This window comes from Triturus cristatus, chromosome 7 (genome assembly GCF_964204655.1).
Source record: "Triturus cristatus chromosome 7, aTriCri1.1, whole genome shotgun sequence".
NCBI lineage: Eukaryota > Metazoa > Chordata > Amphibia > Caudata > Salamandridae > Triturus > Triturus cristatus.
This window is the reverse complement of record NC_140590.1, coordinates 521306102-521321929: the sequence shown is the minus strand read 5'-3', so window position 1 is coordinate 521321929 and position 15828 is coordinate 521306102.

Below are 15828 nucleotides of genomic sequence, written 5' to 3'. Positions count from 1 at the left end.
TAATGGTGGTGTGTGAAGGCGATGTTAACCAAGTACTTCAACAATTTGCTTCAGTTTTCGATAGCAAGTTAGGTGTTGCTAAAGACTATACACATAGAATTATTTTAAAGAAAGATGCCATTCCTGTGAGGCATTCTTCCAGGAATTCCTATTGCCATGAGGGAGGAGGTTAAAAAGATTATCGATCAAATGGTCTTAGATAAGGTTATTGAACCTGTAGAAGCTACTCAGTGGTTATCTCCGGTGGTAATCACTAAAAAGGCTGATGGTTCCTTAAGATTTTGTGTGGATTTTCGTAGCCTAAATCAGAATGTAGTGATGGACCGTTTTCCACTCTCTAACATCACAGAGTTGGTGTTTCTTTTAGCGGGAGGGAAGTTCTTTTCGAAATTAGACCTCAAAAGTGCTTATCATCAGGTTATGTTACATCCCGACTCTAAACATGTTACTCAATCAATCAATCAAAATCTTTATTCGGATATGATATACCCATAAAAGCACAAATCAAGTCAAAATGGCAACATGAAAATGCATTAATCGATAAAAAGAAATACAATGTCATAAAAACATTTTCTAAATGGGAACTTATGGGTTGTATGTGGTTTCTACCGTAAAAAAATAAAATAGATTACATCAGTAGACTGGGATCCGCGTGTTAAGACAATTATCATAAATACAATATTAATATAGATCAATAAAAAGCCTTCATGGGGTACACATTGTTTCACATGCACGTACTGCTGCTTTCAGGAATGAGCCTACACGAAAAATTAATTAATCCTCTTCCAATTTAAGGATTTTCATGTAAGTTGCTTTATGATGAATGGTAGCACTTTTAAAAAAAAAATGGCATCAAAAATCCTTTTGTATATTTTGAATAAAAATTACAGAAGAATAAAAAGTGTAACATTGTTTGGTTGCTACTATCATCACAGGGGCATGGCAGTTGGTCAAGGTTGGCATTATACCCTAGGGGGAAGCATAGTAGAAATCTCAGTGTACCGCCCATTAGGCGAAAAAGCAATCCTTTTTCTCATTGACCTATCGGTTTTAAAAGATAGCTGGCTGGGAAATGAGAGGCATCCTCTTTGGACATATACCTGACAATTGAGGTTCTCTGTACCTCTTTTTCATATCTTGCGTTGCTTTTTTGTTTATACCCTCAGAATCAGTAGGATTTAGGAGTATGTACAGAAGATTCACGATTTGTAAGCTCTGCCTTGCCGGCAAGCCAAGGTATATCCCTACCCTTCTCGCACTTAAGACAATCTATTATTATATCTCTGGTGAGGGTCACTGACGGATTTTTCCAGATTGCAACCCAGAATATAGCCGGGCGAGCCCTGATATAGTCTTCAACATATGGCAATTTCAGAATTTTATGGCAAACGTATAGAGATGAAGAAATCGGGGCTCCCAGGAGTTTCCTACAAAATATATTTTCTTCGCCCTGAATACTATGACACTTTGTAAAACCCCAGATTTCGGCACCATATGTTGCGGTGGGAATACACAGTGATTTAAAAATGTTACTAATAGCTAAAACCACCTCTGTCTTTTTGGGTTGAGGAAGGCCAAGGATTGAGTTGATAGCTTTTGAAAACGTACTTCTTCTATGCGCCACGTGGTCAACCCAAGAGCCATTTGCTGTGAATACCAGCCCCAGATAGGGAAAAGTGCAAGTGCGGTGTAAACTTTCAGAATCCACAGTAATATTTTTCAAATTAGTCCTTAAATCTAAAACGGCCATAAAATCTACAAAACCTCGTACTAAGGCACGTAGGGCGTTAGGTGTGAGGCTCATTAAGACCGCATCATCGGCATACAGTAGGGCGGAGAGTGTGTTGCCATTTATTCTAGGAACATCGTTAGTAAGTTTTGTCAGGGATTTATGTAGGTCGTTAATGTATAAAATAAAAAGGAGGGGCCCAGGACACACCCCTGCCTGACCCCTCTAGCATTTTTGATATCTTTTGATACCTCCCAACCCTTACTGATCCTCACCCGGGCATACAAGTCCCTATGCAAATAAGCTAAAAAATGGACTAAAACCTCATCCAGGCCGTATTTTAAAAGAATAGACCATAAGCATGACCTGTTAACAAAGTCAAAGGCTGAGGTAAGATCCATAAAAGCCAAATAAATAGAAGATTTTTGGGCTACAGTATATTTTCCAATAATCAGGTTAAGGTTTAGACACTGATCAACTGTGCCTATTTTACTTCTGAACCCTAACTGGCATGGTTGTAAACTATGGTCTTCCTAAGCCCATAACCTTATCTTGTTGTAAAGGATCCTCCATAGAATTTTCAGTGTATTATCAATCAGGGAGATTGGTCTATAACAGCTTGGATTGGATCGGTCACCCTTTTTAAAAATAGGTACAATGATACTAGTAGACCATGTACATGGAATCGTGACAGTAGTTAAGTTATTCAAAATATTTAATAAAAGTGGCGCCCAGAACTCAGGTTTATTTTTAATGAGATCAATGGGCAGCCTGTCAGGACCGGGAGCTTTGTTGCCCAAACTCTGTTGAATGGCGTCCTCCACTTCTGACAGAGTTATTTGAATCCTGGTGGCAGCTTGATATTTGTAAGGGTCCTCGTTTTGAGTTGGGGCTGAGTAAATTTTAGCAAAGTGGGCTACCCATGTATCGCTAGTTATGTTACAGCTTATGGGGGTCAGTGAGTGTCCCATTGACCTCATATCTTTGACTGCAGCCCAAAAGCCGTTCCCGTTCTTTAATGTAGCATCACAACGCAAGGTTGTCCCAACGCTCTTTTGTGATTTTGTCCTTTTGTAGCCTAATAACTATCTTATAATGTTGCCTCAGAGATTTAATAAGAACCAGATCTCTGGGGATCATTTAGAGTGCCTTATGAAGCTCTCTATTTGCTATAGAGCAATCTCTGTTAAACCATCTAGGTCCAGGATGTGTTTCCACTATGGGCCTAGATACCCTAAGTTTAATACCCCCACAGAGTTGAACAAAGACGCCGATTACCTCGGGGTTATTGTCTTTTAGTGTCAGGCAAGTATCGATAAGTGGCGAGTATTCGCTTACCATATTAAAAAAACAAATTATTGTTATCAATGCCTCGCCATACTGATCTTAAATTATCAGTAGAGGGTGATAAATTCCTTGTGCCGCACTCTTTAGCATAGGTAGGTTTAGGAGCAATTCTCAGTGTTATTTTAATAGGATTATGGTCACCTTGAACAGTTGGTATAACCTCAGCTTTTAACAGACAATCTTCTAAAATAGAAGAAATTAAAACATAGTCAATGGTGGAAGCACTGCCCCTACCTCTATATGTTGGCTCGACATGCTTGTCCTTATAGGGTACTGCAGCAATTTCCATAGCATTAAGTAAGTTGTGGTTACATAAGTGGTCCAATAGTTCTATCTCCCATTACATGGGGGCACATTGGTGACGGATTCCGTGGTCTCATGATGGTATGTTGGCCATTAGCTCATGGATGACAAGTAACTGCCTTAAACTAATCTCAGAAAAAAACGAGGTAATGGTCTTTGGTAACCTTGCCCCAGGATGGTATCCGACCTGGTGGCCAGCTGAGTTGGGATTACCCCCCACCCCTGTTAAGAAGGCTAGAAACCTAGGTATTAGATTTGATGAGAGCTTATTTTTTAAACACCACGTTAATTCAGTGGTCTCCTCATCCTTTTATGTATGAAGGACGATAAAGAAACTGTTACCTTTCGTTACAATCAGTACTGGAAAAACACCCATCAGTGCTCTGGTTATGTCAAAGGTCGACTATTGTAATGGCCTTCTAGTTAACGCCCAAGAAAAAGCTCTGAGGAGGCTGCAACTGATACAGAATGCAGCCGCCAGGATACTGACAGGTACTCCAAAGTTTAAAACCAAAATCTGCTTATACATCAGTTTTTCACATCATGTCCAACAAAAAATGTGTGAAGGATGTGAAGGCACCTCACGGAAACACCACCATGGGAGCTACTGATAGAGATGGAGTACGAACTGTCGTACTCCATCAGTTTGTTATGAGTGGCCTCTTATAACAAACTGATGGAGTACGACAGTAGGTCGTGTTTTTAATGTGAGCAAACACGCAGCAGTGATTAAAATTGGAAATAGTGCCAGTGACTGTAGCTCGTTTTTACATTGTAGGAGCAAGAAAAACTCTCTTCCATTGCTCTTATAGAAGGGGGTCAAGGTCGATAGGCACACAAACACATTTCGGGGTACTTATTTTACTTTTTTCTCACTTTTATTTCAATTTAGTTGTGCACATCTTTTCACATATTTTTTGTGGATGTGGAGGCTGCCAGTGATGATAATCGGAGTACACTGATGAGAACATATCAGTAGCTCCCATGGTGGTGTTTCCGTGAGGTGCCTTCACAGCCTTCCCACATTTTTTGTTGGACATGATGTGAAAAACTGTGGGTGTGAGAAACGCACACAATTCAACTTCTAGGGAGATAGACACATTTGAGAATTTTAGGGAGGGATAGGAGCACCCAGTGTGTACAGCATCTATGAGCCAGTACCTAAGTAGTTTAACCAAGAGTCGGTTGTGGGAATGCTCATGATGTTTATCCCAATGTATAAGCAGGTTTTGTTGATGACAGTGTTTTGAGTGGAGGGCAACCTGTGTTATTTCCCTCTGTAGCTCCTTTTGTGAAGGACTCCAAAGTTTAAGTCAATTACTAATGTAGTGCGCCAGCTTCACTGGCTGCCCATAAAAAATAGAACTAAATTTAAGGCGCTATGTATTGCCGACAAGGCAGTTCATGATACAGGACCTGAATACCTGAAAAAAGCTTTTCTAGCATATGCGCCCAGCAGAGGCTTGCGCTCAGCAGATGCCAACCTTCTGATCATCCCCAGAACCAAGAAAGTTAACTGGGATGATAGAAGATTTATAGTGGCTACGGCTAAACTATGGAATTCTCTGCCCATTCAAATTAAGACCAGTCTTACCTTGGTATCATTCAGGAAGCAAGTAAAAACTTGCCTCTTTGAACAATTAGCAACCAGTCCTCTGCTAATCCCTACAGTCCATAGCGCCGAGACACCCAAGGGTATTTGTGCGCTCTAGAAGTTGTTTAAATAAATAAATATTTCCACTGGAGATCCTAGCATTAAAATTACCCCCCAAAACAAATACCGGCTAAATTGTTAAAGCCCTTAAGGTTTTGTAGAGTTGAAATAAATTTGAACAGATTAAATAAATTCATATTAGGTATAGTATAAAAATCGTTATTATAAAAGTTAATTAGACAAATAGAAACCCCCCTTGTAAAAATCAAAGCCTGAAACTTGTAATTTTTTGTCTCAAGACCCTTTACACTGCCTCCTGCAGAGATATTAAACCAAATTGAGAGCCCGCCAGATGGGCGACCTTCCTTAGGAATGGGGACAACGATATTGAAACATTCGAACCCTCCCAAATGTAAATCCAGTGTGGCCCAAGTTTCCTGTAACATAAGGACATCCTGTTTTTGGTCTATTTCTATACAGTCTGACAAGTTTATTTTGGATGCCAGACCGGCAACATTCCAGCTTAATATGTTTAGGTTTGAATCAATATCAGATATAGTTAGAGTGTGGTGCCCACGAGACAGATGCTCATTTAATGCAGGGATAATCTCATTTGGTATCAGAGGGGGTGGCAGTCAATCCTGATTGTCTAGGGCAGACAATGGTAAAAACCTATTATGCATAGTTAGGGATAGGGCATCATTACTTTTTAGTCCCAAAGTTGGTTTATAAAAGTAACCCAATGGCAATGACCAAATATGGGTAGCTTTTGCTTTCTGTACCATCAATAATGATCTAACCATTGAAGGATTTCGGCAGTTAACGACTATACAGTCCCCCTCGATGTTCTTTAGAGATGCCCCTACCCAACTTACTCTGCGTACCATAATAATGTTGTATGTGTTTGCCACCCTAAACCCCTTATGTTTTGACAATCAGTCAATGCTTTTATTGCGCAGTTGGTCCCATGTCTCTACTTGATTTTTCCTGAGGGGGGTAGCCCTGCCAGGACCAGGACAAAAGGGCATGAAGCTGGCGGTAGGCTCACTACCTCCCTACTAGCTTGTAGAGTTTCTATTCTCTCTGAGTCTGAAACCCCCGCACATGATTTTCCACCCCCAGATTTGCTCTGTCTGGGATACTACTAGGCAAGCTACAAGAAGCTGGGGGCATGTATGGAGCTGTAACAGGCAAGCTACTAATACCGCCAACCTTAGATAAATTTTCCGGTACAGTAATAAGCTCTAAAGAAAAAACATTCTTTACTTTATTACAAGTGCCACAGGACCCGATTGATGGGAAAAAAATTAAAGCGGGGTCCTGTGGATTACAATTAGGAGTACCATTAGTTAGACAATTAGGATCTGACCCCTCAAAAGTAACAGACTTGGTAGTTTTAGGTTGTGAGCTTAATCTATTTGAAAAAGTATCCAATCGGTCCAGTCGCTTCCAAAGGGCGGCAAAGTTCTTATCAACTAGGTCTTTCATACGTCCGAAAACAGCATCCACAACAGTGTCAATACAGGTGTCTCCAAGGGTGCTGCAGGGAAAGGAGAGTGTGCAGCACCAGTCTGGGTACAGATGGATCGACTTGGATCCCCATTAGAAATAGATTCTGCAGTCTCGGAATTCTGAGAATGTGGAGGGGCCTGTATCCACGAACTCATGACAGTGCGAGATGAACTAGCACGGGGCGGTTGTTTCCCCTTTGAACAGATACGCTTAATCATCTTCCTTTTACGTTTAGCCCCTAAGGCCGCAGGAATTATAGGTGGACCCATATTTAATAATGATGCAGCGATACTGTCACCATTAAAAGTCTCAATAGAGAGGTCCTCACTGTTGTAACTAAGTCCTGGGCACGATGAGGTACTCGGGGAAATGGCCTGCGCAATGGCCTGCTTATTACAAGGTGAGGACGGGACAGCTGTATCAATTAGGGCCACTCCAGTCATAAGACCAGCATGAGATGCTTCAACTCCAAGGGACAGACACCTCTCAGTTAGTTAAATTTCATTAGCAACTATATGAACTGCCCTTTCCAGCATACTATCTATACTTGTGGTAAACGTCCGGAGGGGTAGTATCCCTGTACGCTTCCCCATAGCAAATGTTGTGTCAAGTTTATCTTTTCAGGTACAATGGCACTCACCTCGGCGTTCTTCACAGTTAGCAGATGAAAAAGAGGTGGCCCAGCCCGGCCTCTTTCAGCCGCTACTGGGCGCAGACAGGCCCGCCCTTGGCCACGCCTGCGCGCATCCCGGGCATGCCCGCGCGTGTCCCTCACTGCTGGAGCCTGGTCGCACTTTTGAGGCTGCTGGCGGCTGACGCGCTCCCAGCGTGCTCCCAGTCAAGCTATCCTGGCTGATGACGGCTGATAGCCAGAAACCGGTCCTAGGATGCTTGATTCCGGTCCAGGGAAGACATGGCTTGGCAGTTCGGGCTGGACTGTTCCCATGAGGCACAGGGTCAAGACTGATTTGCATATGGCCATGTCTAAACTGGGGTGGCGTAGTGGGCAAAAGAACGATGGATTTAACCCAGATCTCTTGACTGGGGGAGAATGTGTGCATTGTCAGAATTCCGTCCATCAATTGTTTGTTGTAACGCTTTTCGCCCTAAGTGGGATGGGTATTCCCAGACGTGGGACCCGTGCTCACTACGCCACTGGAGTCAAGCTATCCTGGCTGGTGACGGCTGATAGCCAGAAACCGGTCCTAGGATGCTTGATTCCGGTCCAGGGAAGACATGGCTTGGCAGTTCGGGCTGGACTGTTCCCATGAGGCACAGGGTCAAGACTGATTTGCATATGGCCATGTCTAAACTGGGGTGGTGTAGTGGGCAAAAGAACGATGGATTTAACCCAGATCTCTTGACTGGGGGAGAATGTGTGCATTGTCAGCATTCCGTCCATCAATTGTTTGTTGTAACCCAGTGACTATGGCAGCTCCTGCCGCAAGGTGGTATGGACCCTGAAGTCCCTGGCTGGTAAAGTGCTGAGTGCGGACAAGCTGCAGAGGCTCCCGCGCTGCGGGAGCCCGGTTGCGGTTTTGAAGCTGCTGGCGGCTGACGCGCTCCCAGCGTGCTCCCAGTGACGATGGCCGCTCCTTCCCCAAGGTGGTATGGACCCTGAAGTCCCTGGCCGGTAAAGTGCTGTGTGCTGACAAGCTGCAGAGGCTCCTGCGCTGTGGGAGCCGGTTGTGCTTTTTATGCTGCTGGCGGCTGACGCGCTCCCAGAGCGCTCCCAGTGACGATGGCGGCTCCTGCTGCAAGGTGGTATGGACCCTGAAGTCCCAGGCCAGTAAAGTGCTGAGTGCTGACAAGCTGCAGAGGCTCCCGCGCTGAGGGAGCCCGGTCGAGCTTTTGGGGCTGCTGGTGGCTGACGCTATCCCAGCGCGCTCCCAGTGACGATGGCAGCTACTGCCGCAAGGCGGTATGGACCCTGAAGTCCCTGGCCGGTAAAGTGCTGAGTGCTGACAAGCTGCAGAGGCTCCCTTTGTCACTGCCGAAGGGGTTTTCCAATTTAACAGATTACCCTTTGGTTTGTCATCCGCTGCCAGCGTGTTTCAGAGGCTCATCACTAAAGTCCTGGCTGGTGTCAATAATGTGATTTTCTTTCAAGACAATATTTTAATTTTTGGGGACACCATTGAATCCCATATTGACACCCTACGTACTGTTCTTCGCAAATTGTTTGAAGCTGGTCTCACTTTGCGTAAAGAAAAGTGCAAATTCTTAGTTACTGAGGTTGAATATTTGGGTTATCGGATTTCAAGGGAAGGTGTTAGACCCAAACTCAACCTTGTTAGTTCCATTGTCAATGCCCAAACACCCACTGACAAGGATATGTTACGTTTCTTCATGGGGATGGTCGAATATTATTCAAAATGTGTGAAAGACTTTGCTACCAAATCTGAACCATTACGTGTTTTGCTTAGGAAGGGGCAAAATATGTATGGGGTGTGTCTCAGGAGAGTGCCTATTGTGCTATTAAGAATGACATTTCTAATGCAAAAATGTTGGCCCCTTTTCAATGCAATTTGGAAACTATTCTCAATGTAGATGCCAGTGCTGTTGGTATCAGTACTGTTCTATCCCAAATGCATTCTGGGACCGAAAAAACTGTAGCTTTTGCATCTCGCTCTATTTCAGGCACTGAGAGGAAGTACTCTTTTATAGAGTGGGAGGCTTTGGCAGCCGTTTGGGCTACCTCACATTTTCGCTCGGTTATTTGGGGCTCTAGAGTCATCTTAAGAACGGATCACAAACCCCTATTGAAGGTTCTTGCATCTAATGGCTTCAAGAATTGCTCGCCTCGTCTTGCTAGACTTGCCGTTAAATTGCAGGAGTGTGACTTTTCTATTGAATATCTGCCTGGTTAGAAAAACAAGGTAGCTGATTGTCTTTCTAGACTTCCTGATAAGATGTGTGAAGGGGTGAGGTGTCCACAGAAGAGGTTGTTGAAAGTATTGAAGAATTTGTTTTCTGGTGTACATGGTGCCATTTTTAAATGTAAATGGTTGGATGCTTCTGACAAAGATTGTGAACTCAATGCTGTTCATAAGATGATCGTTCAAGGTGTTATGAGAGAGAGTGTGTATTCTGATGAGCTCAAGCCTTACTCCAAAATAGTTGAAGAGTTGTCTGTGAATCCTGATAACATTATAGTCAGGGGTGAGCATTTTATTCCCCCTGTCTCATTAAGGTCTAAAATAATTGCTTTGGCACATGAGGGTCACTTGGGTCAAACATTCACTTTAAAAAGAGTCAAGGAAACTTTTTGATCGCCCAGAATTGACGCTGACACGAAAAGGTGGGTTGAGAATTGCACTGCCTGCAAGAATTCAGAGAAAAGGTTGAAGCTGGGTGGTGGTTCTATCAAATACTTGTACTTTCACATGATTGAAGATGGCTCTGTTTGGGAGAGTCAGTCTTGATTTTATTGGTCCTTTCACGTTCTTGCCTGAACAAGAATGCTTTGCAGCTGTCCTAGTAGGTGCAAAGTCACATTGGTTCAAAGTGGTCTTTGTGAGGAACATTTCCACCAAGACCACTATTGCTTTATTGGAGGATGTTAGACCTGGTACCATTGGCGTGAGTCTCCCTTCCATTTTTTCTGATTGCCTCCTCTGTTTTTGATATGTTTTGCTGGTTTAGATGCTTTGGGCACTGTGCCACTGCCATTCGGTGCCACAGTGCAAGTGCTCCCTATGTTACATTGATGTATTGATTAGTGACTCCATGATTGGGTTATTTGATTTACTTGTCAGACCCTAGTACAGTGCACCATGTGTGCCCAGGGCTTGTAAATCAAATGCTGCTGGTGGGCTTGCAGCACTGGTTGTGCCACCCACAGAAGCAGCTTGTAAAGTGTGTCTCAGGCCTGCCATTGCAGAGCCTATATGCAGTCTGGTACTGCCATGCTGACTGACCAAGTGCACCCCCTTGCCAGTCCCTAAACCTTCCTTTTTCTTCATGTCAGACACCCCTATGGTAGGCCCAAGGGCAGTGTGCATTGTAAGTATAAGGTAGGACATTCCCTGGTGTGTGTGGCATGTCCTATTAGTGAATTACAGCCATTTTCGTTTTTCACTATTGCAAGGCTACCTGTTCTCCATAGGCCAGAATAGGCAGTTTGATTATTACAACTTATAATCCTAACTGACTCAGGGAACATGGTAGAAATTCGAATTTAGTATGCCTGAACTCAGAATGATAAAATACAAAAGTAAAGTAAAGTTGGTTTTACCATTCTGTGTTTGAAAATACCACTTTTAGAAAGTAGGTATTTTCTTACTTAACTGTCCAAGCCTGCCTCTGCTAGGTTGTGTATTGTGTTTCTGGGTCTGTGAGTGACAGGGACTGGGGATTCCAGGGGAGATGGTAAGTCAGCACAGGGCTGAATAGGAAGATCTGCATGTAGATGGGTGGGAGGAGTTGCACCTGGGACCTGAATAGGGCTGTGCCTTACCTCCACAATGCTGACTCCACCTCCTGTGGTGTGTCTGATGTCTCTGCCCTGCACTCTGAAAGGAAAGGAGTCAGGTAAACAAAGTGCTCCAGGACTGACCAGAACTGGTTTGGACTAGGAAAAGGCTTCTCTGCCTTCAGAGAACAAAGAGAAAAGTAGTATAAATATGGGGACCCAAACCCCAAGACTTTAGATCACTTCTGGAACAACAAGAAGAAACCTCTGCCAAGGAGAAGAACCAAAGGAAGCTGTAGGAGTGGACTGCCACCCCCCCCCCCCTTGCCAGTGTGCTGCGTTGCTGGGTTGGCCTGCAGTGGTGTCTTCATTGCCAAGGAGAGGAGAAGGAACTTTGTGTGTACTTCATCATCTTGCAGAATATTTCTCTAAGGGCTTGAACTTGTGCTTGCCTCCTGCTGAAGTCTCAGGGACAACAGACTTCACCTCCAGCTCCCCTCTGAATTTCCTTGCTGGGAATTCTATCTGCAGAAGCCTGCGTGTCGCTGGGAGCTGGAAGCGTGACACAACGAGAAGAAGCATGTCGCCGCCGCAGCTGTAGTCATCGCATCGCCGTAGAAGCGTGCCGCCGCCGCATCTCCCAGAAGCGTACCTCCGTCGCAGCTGTCTGCTGTCGCATCACCGGAGAAGCGCGTCACAACCGTGAGGGTCGCCGTCGCATCATCAGAGAAGCGTGTTGCAGGGCCTGACGCAGCTCCAAAGTACAGAGCCGCCGCAAGGCTGCCAGGGTGTGTCGCATCATCTCAACGTCGTCGCATCAAGGGCGCCATCTTATCGCATCACACCGGATTGTCGCATCGCATCGAGGCGCCATCTTGCCGCATCGCAACCGGGCTGCAGCACGAGAATCTACACATTACCTCCTCTCCGGTAAGAATCAAGACGCATCCCCTACTCTGCGCAAGCATTGAGGCGCGACGCATCGTCTCCCCTGAAGCAAGGAACCGATGCATCTCCAACGCTGCGAGCCTATTGTTTATTTTGCGCTATGCATCCAGGTACGTTTGTGAGAACTGTGTTGCATTTACCAACAACTTGAACTAAGATAATTCTACCATCTTGAAACCAATTTAAAGTACAGTATTGTGGATTTTTGTCGTTTGTGGTCTTGTGTTAAGTCTATATAAAGAATACTTATTTTTATAAAAACCTGTGTGGTGTCCATCTGTAGTGTTTTCACTGTATTACTGTATGTGCTCACAAATGCTTAACACACTGCCTCTGAGATAAGCCTGTCTGCTCGTGCCAAGCTACCAAGGGGGTGAGCAGGGGTTATCCAGTAGTTTAATCCCCCTTTCCTGACTTAGAATCAAGGGTCCCTATTTGGTCAAAGGTACCTACCTCTGCCAACTAGAGACCCCCAGTTCTAACAGAGGACATTTTTAGAAGGGAAGGCATTCCTTTTAAATTGCTCACTGACAATGGTACACGATTAGTCTCCTCTGAGATGGAATTATTTTTTACTCAAATGGGCGTGAAACCTATTTGCACATCTCTTTACAACTCACAAGGTAATGGGCAAGTTGAAAGAATAAATAGACTAGTCAAAGGCATCATGGAATTGGCTAACAGAGCTGGGCAGAATGTGCAGTGTGCTGTTAAAGACATGTTGTGGGCATACCACACCACTCCCAATTCTGCTACTGGCAAAACTCCAATCGAAATGATGAGAGGTAGGAATTCTTTCACCAAGTTGTGTCCTTCTTGGTTATGGAAGACCCTTCTTCCTGAAAGGACACCGATTGTTCTCCCAAGGTTTCTTTCTTTAAAGTGGGTGACTTAGTCAAAGTCAAACCTGGTGGTGCCAAGGCTGGCCTTTCGATATATTGTGGTCCTTACAAATGTCATTCTGGTGGGTCACATTTGGGTAAAACTGGACATTATGCAAGTTTGGAATATGAGAGGAGTTGCTTTGTTTCAAAGGGGTGGTGGTAACTCTTCATCTTCTGTTTTGGATTTGTCTTTGACAGCTGAGTTGCCTACATTTTCAAGGGTACCTCCTAATGAAATGCTTGGTGAAAAGAAATGTTATAACAAAAATGCTGTCATGTCTTAAGGAATTTTGTAGAGAAAGAAAAGGTGTGTTTCTTCTCCAAAGTGGGTCATTGATTTTGTAACTCATTGACTTAATGATTTATAACCTGTTGTTTTTCTGCACTAAGGTTTTCCCTTTTGCTCTACCCTTATTTGTCCCTGTTTGTGAGGATGTGGGTGGTGTGTCTTGTCTTGGAGTTTCCTTTTGTGTGTGCTCTTTCTTTATGTCGTCCTACTCGCAGTTTTGTATTGATAGAAGGAAGATGTGTTATAATGCTAGTGGGCCTTCTGTGTCATGTCTCTTGTTGGAATGTGGGGTCTATGACATACTTGGGGGGTTCTTTGTCAGTTATGTAGCTGCAGCCTGTGCCGATGACATGGGGTTCCTTTGCTCCAATAAACTTCATCTTCAATGTTCCTGATGTTCTTGACTCTTCCTTGGAAACTGATTACTTCAGTTTCCCTTAGGGAGGAAGGGGGGTTGGTGTACTCCCTCAGAAGTCCTGGGTTGCAAAGCACAGGTCCAGCCTTAGGATGCAGACCATGGGTTGGAGGGCCAGGTTCAGGGTGTCCCCCCTGACCTGGCGGAGGGGCGAGTGCAAACAGTGCCCCTACCAGTTTGTCTTCTGGGTGCACCGGCCCAGGTGGGAGGGTGCAGAGCCCAAGAGAGGAGGACAGGGTGTGGGAGTGCCCCCCCAGTCCCTGGTTCAGCCTCAAGGTACAGACCCTAGGCCGATGTACCAGTTGCAGGATAGCACCACTGAAAATGAGGGAGAATTGTGCAGGATTTCTGGCTCAGTCGCCCTGACAATTCTAGAGTCCGTGGTACCTCTCCACAGTGGAGGGTACAGGACCCGAGCGGGGAGGACGGGAAACAGCATTTACAAAGCTCTCATTACATCGTGCTACACTTACAACACAGTCGTTACAACGGCCCCGTTGTTAGAACGCGATACTTTTACATCGAAAGTCATTAGATCGACATGCTGTAGGGGGCGCTCTGACCTAAGGAATAGTATAATTTGCTATTCCATCACCTTCTCTAGTGTTGAGCACGCTGGAGTTGGAATGGTAAATTATACTATTCCTAAGTCCAGCGCTTCCCCTACAGCAAGTCGATCTAATGACTTGTGATGTAAAGATATTGCGTCTAACATCGTGGTCGTTGTAACAACCGCGTTGTAATAGAACGCGAAGTAAAAGCATGCGTTGTAATATGCTATATTCGGGGAGGACAGGGTGTGGGAAAGCCCACCCCGGTGTCCTGGCCAGTCGCAGGGTACAAACCCTGGGCTGGTGGGTCAGTGTCAGTATACCACACCTGATCCAACAGGAGGGAAAGTGGACAAAGGGTGTCAAGCACCTGGGGCTACCACCCTCCACTCTCTAACGCCACAGAGGTTAGGGAGCCCTGAGAGTCATGAGACCTCCTCACTGACAGCTGTCATTGGCCACTGTGGCTTGCTGTCCTGGTGGACAGAGGTGCCCCTGGGGAGGGCGTCAGAGTCACACCGGGTGGACTGGGCCACACCACTGTGTTGGCCATGTGGGTACTGTCTGCCTTCTGGGACACACCTGTGAGCAAGCTAAGGTTAGGTGCTGCACAGATCGTGTCCACAGGTGAGGAGAAGGGTTCCCCGTGGGTTAGCTTAGTGGGCCCTGAGAGTATGGACAGAGGGATCCAACTGGGTTCAGCAAGGCGTAGAACCAAAACGTGCCCCCGCTGTCGTGGTTCTATCGCTCTAAGCAGGGTAGTCCATCAGGGAATTGATTGGTCTACCCTGGATTTAGGCTATTTATTTTATGCAACTAACAACCATTTTTTTTTTTTTTTATTGGATCTACCCGTCAAGCCCTCAGCCAGCCGGTCAAGCCAGCCTGCCACACCAGCCAGCCCAGCCTTCCGTCCCAGCCTTCTCTCCCAGCAGATCGGCTGGCTTAACCTTTCGGCCATCCCGCCTGTCCTGCTATGACCTCCACCTGGCAGCCAGCTGGCCCAACTGGACTGGGGGAACCACTCTGCAGCCGGCCATTAGCCAGTCAGCCTTAAGCCGGTCGGACCCAGAAGGGTTTCGCAAGACAGGCGTTTGGCCTCGCCTTTCAGCTCAGCCGTTCGGGCCCGCCTCTCATCTGGGATCGTCAGCCTGGCCGTGAGTCCGCGGGGCTGGCCTGTACAGCAGTCCACCCCAGCCGGCTGGCCTACGTAAAAAATCACCGGTCAGCCAGTCTGCCAGTCGACCCGCTTCACAGCGAGCCGCCCAGCAGTCCAGCCATACAGCTACTAAAAATGTATGACATCTCCGTCATCGTGCTCGAGAGTTTCATTGCCACATGAAGTGCAATGATTACATCCCAGCTGACCGTTCTCCATCTAGGGACAGACCAAGTGAACTACGCTTGATCTTAGCTAAAAGGCCGAGAAGCGAACTAACAACCCTTTTTTTTGTTTTCTTTTTTGGATCTACCCGTCAAGCCCTCAGTCAGCCGGTCAAGCCAGTCTGCCACACCAGCCAGCCTAGCCTTCCGTCCCGGCCAACTCACTCGGCGTACTAGCTCAGGGGGTACTAGGCATGGCTTATCTTTTCAGCCTCCCTGGTCTGTCTAGCTCCGCCCTCCCTCCAGCAGCCAACCAGCCCACCCGTCTTGGGTGGAACCAATCCGCAGTCAGCCATTAGCCGGTCAGCCTTGCGCTGGTCGGACCTAGGAGGGGTTTGCCAGACAGGGGGGTCGACTTAGCCTTCCAGCCATGCCGTTCGGGCCCGCCGTTCCACCGGG